General features: G+C 38.9%; 2 pseudogenes; both read right to left on the minus strand.

Moving 5' to 3' along the window:
- Positions 1–363: 363 nt before the first annotated feature.
- LOC121961460 lies at positions 364–4,903 on the minus strand (annotated as a pseudogene).
- A 1,911-nt stretch (positions 4,904–6,814) lies between these two features.
- LOC121961281 lies at positions 6,815–11,184 on the minus strand (annotated as a pseudogene).
- Between the last annotated feature and the right edge of the window lie 1,060 nt (positions 11,185–12,244).

Here is a 12,244-nt window from a genome sequence, read left to right on the forward strand (position 1 = left end):
TTTCATGCACATAGATATACGGTATATTTGGTCACAAATTTATTAAAAAATGTATTACTGAGCAGTTCTGCTTTTCCTGTGAGGCTGGTTGGATGTACTGCCAAATTCCGAAGGATAAAACTGGGGACGTTTTATGGCAGTGAAATGAATATTCAGATCATGGTCCACTGGTGAACATTCCTGCAGTCAGCATGGCACACTCCCACAAAACTGACATCTGTGGCTTTGTGTTGTGTGATCAAACTGCACATTTTAGGGTGGCCTTTTATTGTGATTATCCCAAAGTACACCTGTGAAAAATGATGTCTTTTTAATCAGCATCTTGATATGTCACACCTGTCAGGTGGATGGGTTATCTGGGAAAAGAGGAGTGTTTTCAAATCTGTGTCAAGAATTTTAAAGGGGAAACATATCTACTGAGTGCATAAAAAATCCTAGATCTTTAGCTTGAGCCTGCTTACTTTAGGCAGATTGACTGATGGAACAAATGATTAGAGGAGAAGAGTTTTTACCATCACTATTATGCCTGGGATTGAAATATGGGTAGAGTTTGTGACCGAACTTACAGCCAGTAAAGGAGTAAATGAGAACAGCAGCATCTACGTCATAAAAAGAAACCAGATCTTTCTCGAAATCCACAAACACCCCCACCTTCTGAGGCTGCGACTGTAGAGTGAGAGGGATCAGAGATCTGTCATGAGCCTTGTACTGATTTCCATTCATCAAGCATACAGTCCAGTAGCCAGTCTTAGGGGGACACTGTTATGAAGGTGTTCTTTCTGTCAATAGACCATCTTACCACTCCTAAAGTCCAGGCAGTCTTCCCTTCAACTTGGACTTCATAGTAAAATCTTCCAGAATAGAAACTTTGCTTTCCCAGGACCGAATACCAAGGAAATCTCTTTGGGCTATCTGGAAGATTCTGCTTTACATCACTATGACTGACTTGCTTCCCATCATCAGACAGGATGAGATAAGGATTCGCTGTTTCAGGATCAAGAGTCACATCCACTGCAAACTGCTTGAACCTTGTAAGCTCAATGTCAACACACAGCTTCTTAACGTCTTTGCTGAGAGTCTCCTCCAGCTGAGCCACAGCTCTCTTCACAGTTTCCTCATATAATGGGCAAATGCTGACCTCTGACCAGTCCTTGGTGGTCAAAGCAGGGGTCAGAGGAGGGATGTTTTGGAGGAGTTGAAGGTGGTCTTCGGTGCGTGAGAGCTGCTCCAGCTCAGAGCTTCTCTTCATTAGCTCAGAGATTTCTTCTTCCAGCTCTTTGATGAAGCCTTCAGCCTGTTTCTCTGTTGTTTTGTGCCTCTCTTTAATCATCTCAGTGAGCTCAGCCAGACTTCTCTCGACAGACTGGATCAGAGCAGTGAAGACCTTCACGCTGGCTGCCGTCTCTCTGTCTGCATTTTCCTTGCTGAGCTCCACTGACTGTTTGAGTTCCTGAATCTTTAGTCGTCTGTCCTGGATCATCTGCTGAATGTCAGACTCTGTCTTTCCCAGCTCAGCTTTCTTTCCTTCATATTCTTCTATCAGAGGAACAATGTTATGAAGCTTGTGACTTGATTCAGTGCAGAACTGACACACACACATCTGGTCAGTCTTACAGAACAGCTCCAGAGGTCTGTTATGCTTTTGACACATCCTGCTCTCCAGGTTCTCCACAGGATCAATCAGCTGATGTCTTTTCAAGTTTGTGATTCTCTGATGAGGCTCAAGGTGAGTCACACAGTAGGAGACCAGACACACCAGACAGGACTTTGTGGCCTTCACTTTGTTTTCAGTGCAAACGTCACAAAGAACTTCTCCTGGTTTGGTTTGTTGCTGCTGTGAGCTGCTGCTGATTTTATTTTGAACTGACTGTCTGAACTGAGCAGCCATCTCAGATATGAAAGTGTTGACCCGCAATTCAGGTCTTCTATCAAAAGCTCTTTACACAGAGGACACTGACTCTGGACATTAATATCCCAGTGTTCTGCGATGCAGGTCTTGCAGAAGTTGTGTCCGCATGGTATGGTGACTGGATCAGTGAACACTTCCAGACAGATGGAGCACAGAAACTGATCTTCAGAGAGGAGACTGTTGGCTGATGCCATGTCTAAGAACAAAAGTGAAAGTGTGAAATAAAAACAAACAAGTAACAAACAATATTTTATCAGCAAAAGTCATGTTGAAACAAGCACTTTTGTGCAAATGACATGAATCCTGAAGCTGAGAACAGCTGTGCTTGCAAGGGGTTTTTTTTTTGTAATGCTGTTTTCTCGAGATCAAGAGTTAATTATTACGTTATGTCAAGAAAACAAGCTTGATCTGGATATAACAAGATGGTAAACCTATTATTTTGAAAAAGTTAAAGGTCTTTTTCTATTATTGTCATGGTTCTGCTCTGCGTCCAGAGGCCTTTAGACCCTTTGTTTGAGACTTTTTGGCTATATACATGGCATCTTTTTAATTTGAGTACATCAGTAATCTTTGTTTTCCTTGTTCTGTTATCATGAAGATTTTGTTTATTAGGTGTGGGGTTTTTCTTTGTTGAATTCTTTCAGTTAGTCCCTTTTTTTAATTTATTTTGTCATACCTTACGCATCATGTCTAGATTCACTTCCTGCCTTTGTGTGTTTTCCCACCTATATGATTGTGAGTCCCTGTCACAGGTCAGTTCAAATGAGGAGCCAAATGCAGAACAAAAAAGGGCTGACAGGTGTCCAACGAAAAGTGAGCTTTAATGCTGATAAGAAGTCTCCAAAAGAAAAAAAAACAAGTAGGCAACTAAAACAAGATTCAAAAACTAAACTGAAGTCACCTGGGACAACAAAGAAGAACTTGGGTTAAGACAGCAGCAACAACGGTGGAAAAAACAGGGTGGCCAACATATGAACTGACAAGGAACAAAAGGAAACACGTATATATACACAGAGAACTAATCAGGAGAACAAGACACAGCTGGGGAGGTGGACTCAGGGAAAAGGAGGGAAATACAGTGATTGGCTGACAATCAAGGTGTGGCAGGGAGCCCAAGGTTCGAGTAGTAAAACAAGATTAAAACAGATCAGGTGTGCAGCCAGAGAAGACTTTGGTAACAGGGAGGGACAAACAAGACAGGAAGGAAACAGAGAAAGGCAGGCAGAACTGAGGACACAGGGAAACCATAAGGGAAAGTGAGAACAGGACTGAACAAACAGTGAGGGACAGGTAATAAGTTTTTTTCTAAAAGGCATGGGTTTGCTACTCAGGTAGACAGTCCAATATACAGGCAAACACATCCAAAACCTTGGCAAAGATCTGAATAAACTAAACTGGAGGTGGGACACATGAGGAACTGGTGAAAAACATCAAGGTGAGGCAGACAATTACGCAGACGGGAAAACACACAAAGGCAGAAAGTGAAACCAGACATGATACATAAGGTGAGTATGAAAAAATAAAACAAGAAAACATCATTTACTGAATAAATGTAACAAAAAAAAAAAAAAACAGAAACCAAACCAAGTAAAAAAATCCTCATGATAATAGTACAAGTGGTTACAAATACAGATCACTACTACAATAAAAATAAAAATATATTAAAAAATATAGGATAAATAGTCTGAAACAATAGGTTTAAAGGCCTTTGGACACACAGCAGGAACATAACATGATGACTTATACCGTTTCTCAGACCTCAGGAGTCTGAGAAACAGCTTAGGATACAGTGTATTAACAACTGTAGAGGGTGATTTAAGCTTAAAATATGAGAAAAGGGATAATAATATATGTATCAGACTGTACTTCAATCAAGGTCTAAAATAGGCAGAAATTGTATTGCAGTTATTTTTTGAGGAGAAGAATAGCACAGCTGCATCTTCATGGGCTTTATTAAGGCAGCTGCTGGCTGAAGCTGAGAGATGGGAGTTGGCTAATATAAAACAAAATTGTGATTTCATGATGTCACTGCAGCAAAAGCAAACTAACAAAAAAAAACCTACAACATTCATGCCCTAAAAACCTGCATAGTTATGAATCCTTCCTGACAGTCATGAAAATGATGCTGAAGGCTGAAATCAGTGTGATCGGATGGTTCATTTTTAAGTCTCCATATCCCGTGATCTTGAGAAAACAAGTCATTTTCTTGTGAAATCAGCAGTAGGTACTGAAAATCTATATTCAAGTGAAAGTAAAAATTGCCATTTGAGAAACCTACTGAAGTAAAAGTAGTTTAAAGTAAAAGTGTTTTGTTGAGCGGGTCGGCTAATCAAACAAATATGGATCGCCTATAAAATAGAAATATGAATAATCTCTGACTCTGTCCATTCCTTCGTCTCTGCCCCTCTATTTCTTATCAAAACATCAACAATTAACACTACACATGAAACATGAACATGATAGCTATATAACGACATTTTCACCTACAGTATGTGCAACTTAACTAAATGTAAGGTGCCAAAAAAGGGGTTAGGCCAGGTGACAAGAATCTTTTGGGGGCCTGGTATGGGTAATTGTTTTATGTTGGTTTTGTTTTGTTTTTTTGCACTCAAATGTGCTAGCAGAGGTTAGAAGAGTTTTTTAAAGTAGAAATCCTGATGTTAGGTGCAGTAAGTAAAAGATCATTTGAAAGTGACACAGGTACAGTTCAACCATTTAATATCAACATGTGATACATAAATATCCTCCTGGGCCTGAAAAGACAACCAGTGTAGGACGCCTCACAATGCCCTGACAGTAACAATAACCTGTCAGACTTCCATACATTGTTGTCCTTGTTAGAATATTCCCCTCTTCTCTCTTGATTCCCAGATTTACTGTTTAAAACATAATTAATATCTAACTGTACTCACTTGAACTCAGAAGCTCTGTTGGACTGTTGATCTGGACTTGTTTGTTGGGAGAGACAGACTCGTCCTGACTGCTGCGTTGCTGTTGCTCTGAATTACTTTCAGTTTCATGTACTGTGAAGTGACTGTGAAACACTCCTCTCTACTCGGTGTTGCTCCGCCTCTTCATGCAGGACATACAAAGAACACACAATCGGAGATGAGATGCAGTGACAGATGTTAGTTGCTAAAAACTGAAAGACAGAAGTCATATACTCACAGAGGTATCATATCAACTTTAAACCATCATTATGTCAGTTCAGTGTTGTTTTTACTGCAAATGTGTGGCTGTGGCATTGGAAATGAATTTGAGGAATTACAATTATAACTCCTCTTGCTCTGCACAAACACACACACACACACACACACACACACACACACACACACACACACACACTGAAAATTGCCTCAGTAGATGGATGTTCAAATCAGGCTGAATTTGCATCAATCCTGAAGTTGAGTTATGATAATAAGAGAGATAATCCACTTCCACAACTAATAAGAGTACATGATAAGAGTACATGCTTAAACTGTAAGACTAGAAGTACTACAATATGTTGCTTTCAAAATGTAAATATATATATATATATGTTGCTCTGTGCACACATCAGCCATAACACTGCATACAGAGAATTACATCAAACTAGCTGTGCTCAACCACTATAATCAATATCAATAAATGCCCTCTAACACAACAAGGTATGAATCAGTAGGAGAATATTCCTCAAATATATCCACTGATGATAAATGGGATTTTAAGAGCCTCACACAATGTGTTTGATACTGAATTTCATAGGCTATCACTCAAAACAGGCTAAATAATAGTCCTTATGTCTTTATTCATATATCAGTTTAAATCAATCATATTCTCACAGCAAAAAAGCACAAACAAAAACAATACCATATCAAGTAAAACTTATATTGTCTCTGAATCATTAGCAAATATTATTCACTAAGTAAACAAGTTACATTAGAATTACATGCTCATAACTACCAAATAAAAAATCAGAGTAATATATGAATCAAACATCAAGTTGTAAATCTTTTATTAAAAAAAGAACACACATTCCTTACTCCAAAAAAATGATATTGTACAATAGTTGCTGAAACAAGATAATCATTTTGACCAAAACAAAGCAAATAAATAAACAAAAAACAATAAACATGAAAACTACAAAACATACAATGGAAAATCAAAGTTTCATTGTAATTGTTTTATTTATATTTTACCTTTCTTTTAAAAAAAAAAAAAAAATGGGAAAAGCCCCTGTAGGAAACTTTTGGCAAACTTCAGGCAAACACTTGCACTTTCCATTTAGGGCACATTGATTTAACGTCACTTCACATTGTAATTTTGGCACATGGGGATTTCCATAATGCAGAATTTGCATAAGACCACAACAGACTGAGTAACCGCAAGAGTTTCAAATTCAGAAAAGGGGAAAAAGTTTTTTCCAAATTAATTTTTTCATGCAAATCAGATTTTATGCATACATGTAAAACCTTTTATTATTATTATTTACAGATTCTCAAATCTTCAGAGAGTGCACCAATAAAATCATGCATACTACACTGAGGATGTTGACTTTTTCTCTGGCACCTCATGGTGGAGCAGCAGCAGCAGTGCACTAAGCCTTGGATGACAAATGTTCTCTCGGGGGATTCTGTTATACAACTGAAGGGTTTTATGGTCTACACATTACAGTTCACAAGAATTCAGTGTTTACTTGAGACCTTTTTTTCAGATTGGAAAACCCAAGTAAATAAGATAGAATGGCAAATTGTTGTATTTCTGCAAGAATGAGAAACATCAAAAACACACAAAAGAGTCTGAACAAAATAGGAGAGTAATTTAGGTTTTTCACATAACAGTAACTGACTTTGTCTAATCACTTTGATTAATGGAACAAATGATTAAGGGGGAGTGGAGTTTTTACCATCATCATTATGCTTGGGATTAAAATAAGGGATAGAGTTTCTCAGTGAATTTACAGCCAGTAAAGGAATAGATGAGAGCTGCACCATGTACATCATAAAAAGAGACCAGACCCTCCTCACAATTCACAAACACCCCCACCTTCTGAGGCTGCCTCTTCAGAGAGAGGCAGACTGAAGATCCAGAAACTTTGTACACTTGTTTCTTGTTCAAGTATATAAACCAAAAGCCATTCTTAGGCGTCTGTGGGAGAAGCCCCAGTCTGTCAATAGACTCTTTGACCACTCCTAAAGTCCAGGCTGTCTTCCCTTTAACTTGGACTTCATAATAAAATCTTTCTGAAGAGAGAGACTGCTTTCCTAAAACAGAACAAGAATAAAATCTCCTTGTGTTGTTTGGAAGATTCTGTTTTACGTCACCATGACTGACTTGCTTCCTGTCATCAGACAGGATGACATGGTGGTTTGCTGTTTCAGGATCAAGAGTCACATCCACTGTAAACAGCTTGTGCTTCTTCAGCTCAACATCAGCACACAAATTTTTCGTCTCTTTACTGAGAGTCTCCTCCAGCTGAGCCACAGCTCTCCTCACAGTCCCCTCATATGATGTGTAAACTCTGACCTTTGTCCAGTCCTTGGTGGGTGGAGCAGGGTTCAAAGACAGGAAGTTTTGGAGGAGTTGGAGGTGGTCTTCAGTGCGTGAGAGCTGCTCCAGCTCAGAGCTTCTCTTCATTAGCTCAGAGATTTCTTCTTCCAGCTCTTTGATGAAGCCTTCAGCCTGTTTCTCTGTTGTTTTGTGCCTCTCTTTAATTATCTCAGTGAGCTCAGCCAGACTTCTCTCAACAGACTGGATCAGAGCAGTGAAGATCTTCACGCTGGCTGCCGTCTCTCTGTCTGCATCTTACTTGCTGAGCTCCACTGACTGTTTGAGTTCCTGAATCTTTAGTCGTCTGTCCTGGATCATCTGCTGAATGTCAGACTCTGTCTTTCCCGGCTCAGCTTTCTTTCCTTCATATTCTTCTATCAGAGGAACAATGTTATGAAGCTTGTGACTTGATTCAGTGCAGAACTGACACACACACATCTAGTCAGTCTTACAGAACAGCTCCAGAGGTCCGTTGTGCTTTTGACACATCCTGCTCTCCAGGTTCTCCACAGGATCAATCAGCTGATGTCTTTTCAGGCCTGGGATTCTCTGATGAGGCTCCAGGTGAGTCTCACAGTAGGACGTCAGACACACCAGACAGGACTTCGAGGCCTTCACTTTGATTTCAGTGCAAACGTCACAGAAAACTTCTGGTTTAGTTGGTTGCTGCTCTGAGCTGCTGCTGATTTTATTTTGAACTGACTGTCTGAACTGAGCAGCCATCTCAGATATTAAAGTGTTGACATGGAGTTCAGGTCTTCTGTCAAACTGTTTGTTACACAAAGGACACCGACTCTGGACATTAATATCCCAGTGTTCTGCGATGCAGGTCTTGCAGAAGTTGTGTCCACATGGTATGGTGACTGGATCAGTGAACACTTCCAGACAGATGGAGCACAGAAACTGATCTTCAGAGAGGAGACTGTTGGCTGATGCCATGTCTAAGAACAAAAGTGAAAGTGTGAATTAAAAACTTGGAAGTAACAGACAATATATTAGCAAAGTCATGTGGAAACAAGTAGTTATGATGCAAATCACATAAGTATGGAAGCCAAGTATGGCTGTGCTTGCAAGTATTTATTTTCTAATGCCATGTTTCTCACAATCATGAATAAATTATGTCAGGAAAACAAGCTTGATCTGGAGATAACAAGATGGACAACCTATTATTTCAAAAAAGTAAAGGGTCTTATTTTCTTGTTGTTGTGGTCTTGCTCTGCATTTTTTTTGCAATTTTTTGTTTGAGACTTGGCTATATATATTGTACCTTTTTAGTTTGATTAATCGGTAATCTCTTTGTTTTTTTCATGTTCTATTATTGTGAGGATTTTGTTGACTAGGTTTGGGGGTTTTCTTTGTCGAATTTATTCATTTTGGCCTTTTTTTTATGTTGTCGTATCTTATGTATCATGTCTGGTTTTACTTCCTGCCTTTGTGTGTTTTCCCACTAATGTGTATGCCCCTGTCACAGGTGAATGCAGATGAGGAGCCAAATGCAGAACAAAAAGGGCAGACAGGTGTCGAACAAAAAACACAACACCCCCCTCCAAAAAACCCAACAAATAAAACAAGCAGGCAACTAAAACACAATTCAAAAAACTAGACTAAAATCAACTGGGATAACAAAGAAGATCTTGGGTTAAGACAGCAGCAGCAGCAACAGTGGAAACAACAGGGATGATAACAGACAAACTGAAGAGGAACAAATGATAACACACACATATATAAATACACAGAGAACTAATCAGGAAAATGAGACGCAGCTGAGGGAGTTGGGAAACAGGGAAAAGGAGGGAAATACAGTGATTGGCTGACAATCAAGTCAGCCAATGACAATCATGGTAACAGGTGAGGACTGGACAACCAGGGGACAGGTGTAACTAATCATGGAAACACTAATGCGGGAAAACACAAAGACAGTAAATAAAACAAGACATGACACATGAGGAGTGATACTACAAAATAAAACAGGAAACAGAACATGAACAACAAGAAACAAGGACAACACAAACAGGAAACCTGAAAACAAAGTTCACATTATAACAAAATACCCAGGATCATGAAAGCCCCGCCCGCATCCCCTTCTCCTCTATGTACATAGACTGTGTGCTCCCCTTTGTCTTTACCTGTTCATACTATCAGAAGGTGGGTTTCCATTACACATTTGGGCAAAATTTAAGCAAAATGTTCCAAATGTCCATAAAACACAATTTCAAGATGACTGTCGCATATCAAGTGATGATATGCGACTTCTCCTTTGACAATAATATTCCAAGAAGCATGGTGATGATATTCAAAACATTAGCAGCTTTATTTCTATTGCAGCCACCACACTAGCCGTCATTATTTCCAATTGAAGGCCACGTAGGCTTGTTATGTGAGTGACAATGGAAAGGCAAGCCTCTTATATGTGGGAGCAGCTACGTTTCAGTGATTTCTGGGAGGTGACAGTCCACAATTTCACAGAGGAATTGTGGATTTGAAACTTTCAGATAATCCACTCAACTTTTAAAGAGTTATCCGATGCAATGACACCTCTTGTAGCTCCCGCTGCATCGTGCCTGAGGGAGCCAGTCCCTACTGACAAGCACATAGCCATAGCATCATGTGACCTATGTGGCCAAATAAGTGTTTGCATTGCAGTTTTGAGAAAAATGTTTTTTTTGAATCACGAGAGATATACCATCTCATGGAACTGTGAAAAAACTTTTTTGCAATAAATGTAAAGTTTTTTGTACGGGTTTTTTTTTTAAATTGACATGTTTTTATGCATATTTTGAAGTTGCATTTAAATTTGCACAATTTGAGGGTTAATGGAAACCAGCCTAGTGACACTGGGACAAAGGACTCAAAAGCACAATGCAACACATAAAATTTAAAAGTAAGTTTTTACTAAAAGGCATGGTTCAGTAAACAAGTGGGCTGCATCATGTGACTTTTTAAAGCGATAAAAGAGTTCATTGCAGTTTTGCAAAATATGGCTTTTTCACCTGAAATACCACCTCATGCGAGCATAAAAGCTTTTTTGCAGTGTTTTTTTGCAGCGGCCCCAGACACTTCAAAATATAACTATTGTCTTTTTTAGATTTAGTTTTTACTCATGTGCATGACTTGCAATGCGTTATTACCCACTCCTAGAAATCAGCCTTTTGATTTCTCAAGAATTGACATAAAATAACCCCTCATCTCAAGAAAACAAGCTTTGTTATCTCAAGATAACAAAATGATTTACTTGAGATTTGGGGAAAACGGCATTTAAAAAAAAGTAAGTGCAAGCATGGCAGCTCTTGGCTTCCGTATTGATGGGGCAATAGTAGGCCTGTTACTGTACAATTTCTTGAAAGGAACCACAGATTAACCGCTCAAACTGTAAAAGATAATTTTGGTGCCAAGAAACACAGGCAGCCCATCTACAGTTCAACCATTTAATATTAACATGTGATACATAAATATCCTCCTGGGCCTGAAAAGACAACCAGTGTAGGACGCCTCACAATGCCCTGACAGTAACAATAACCTGTCAGACTTCCATACATTGTTGTCCTTGTTAGAATATTCCCCTCTTCTCTCTTGATTCCCAGATTTACTGTTTTAAAACATGATTAATATCTAACTGTACTCACTTGAACTCAGAGGCTCTGTTGGACTGTTGATCTGGACTTGTTTGTTGAGGGAGAGAGAGAGTCGTCTCGACTGTTGTGGTGCTGCTGCTTTGAGTTACTTTTACTTTTACTTACTTATTTACTTACTACTTTTACTTTTACTTACTTATTTACTTACTACTTTTACTTTTACTTACTTTTTTACTTACTACTTTTACTTTTACTTTTACTTTCATTTACTGTGAAGAGATTGTAAAACACTCCTCTTGACACAGTGTTGCTCCACCTCTTCATGCAGGAAATTATGATGTAGTGACAGATATTAGATGCTAAAAACTGAAAGACACAAGTCATATGCTCATAGTGCAATCATGTGAACTTAAAAATCATCATCATATCAATCAAATGCTGTTTTTACTGCAAATGTGTGGTTGTAGCAATAGAAATGAATTTGAAACAGCATTTAGTGTGCAAGCTCTTGGTCATCTCTGTCATGCTTCTAACACATCCTGCTCTCCAGGTTCTCCACAGGATCAATCAGCTGATGTCTTTTCAGGCCTGGGATTCTCCGGTGAAGTTCCAGGTGAGTCTCACAGTAGGACGTCAGACACACCAGACAGGACTTTATATGGCCTTCACTTTGGTTTCAGTGCAAACGTCACAGAAAACTTCTCCTGGTTTGGTTTGTTGCTGCTCTGAGCTGCTGATTTTATTTTGAACTGACTGTCTGAACTGAGCAGCCATCTCAGATATTAAAGTGTTGACATGGAGTTCAGGTCTTCCATTAAACTGTTTGTTACACAGAGGACACTGACTCTGGACATTAGTATCCCAGTGTTCTGCGATGCAGGTCTTGCAGAAGTTGTGTCCACATGGTATAGTGACTGGATCAGTGAACACTTCCAGACAGACAGAGCACAGAAATTGATCTTCAGAGAGGAGACTGTCAGCAGATGCCATGTCTAAGAACAAAAGTGAAAGTGTGGTATACAAACAGTGAAATAACATTACATTACATAACATTACAGACATTATATTCTTCTTGAGAAAACAAAAGTTGTTCCCTGATAAATTATGTTACTATCTCGAGCGATCAACCATTTCAAACAAAAGTGAAAGTGTGAATTGAAATTGATAATTGATTTATCAGTCGATTATTTTTTCAATTAATTGATTAATTAGATTTTAAAAAGATAAAAATAGA

This window comes from Plectropomus leopardus, chromosome 22 (genome assembly GCF_008729295.1).
Source record: "Plectropomus leopardus isolate mb chromosome 22, YSFRI_Pleo_2.0, whole genome shotgun sequence".
NCBI lineage: Eukaryota > Metazoa > Chordata > Actinopteri > Perciformes > Serranidae > Plectropomus > Plectropomus leopardus.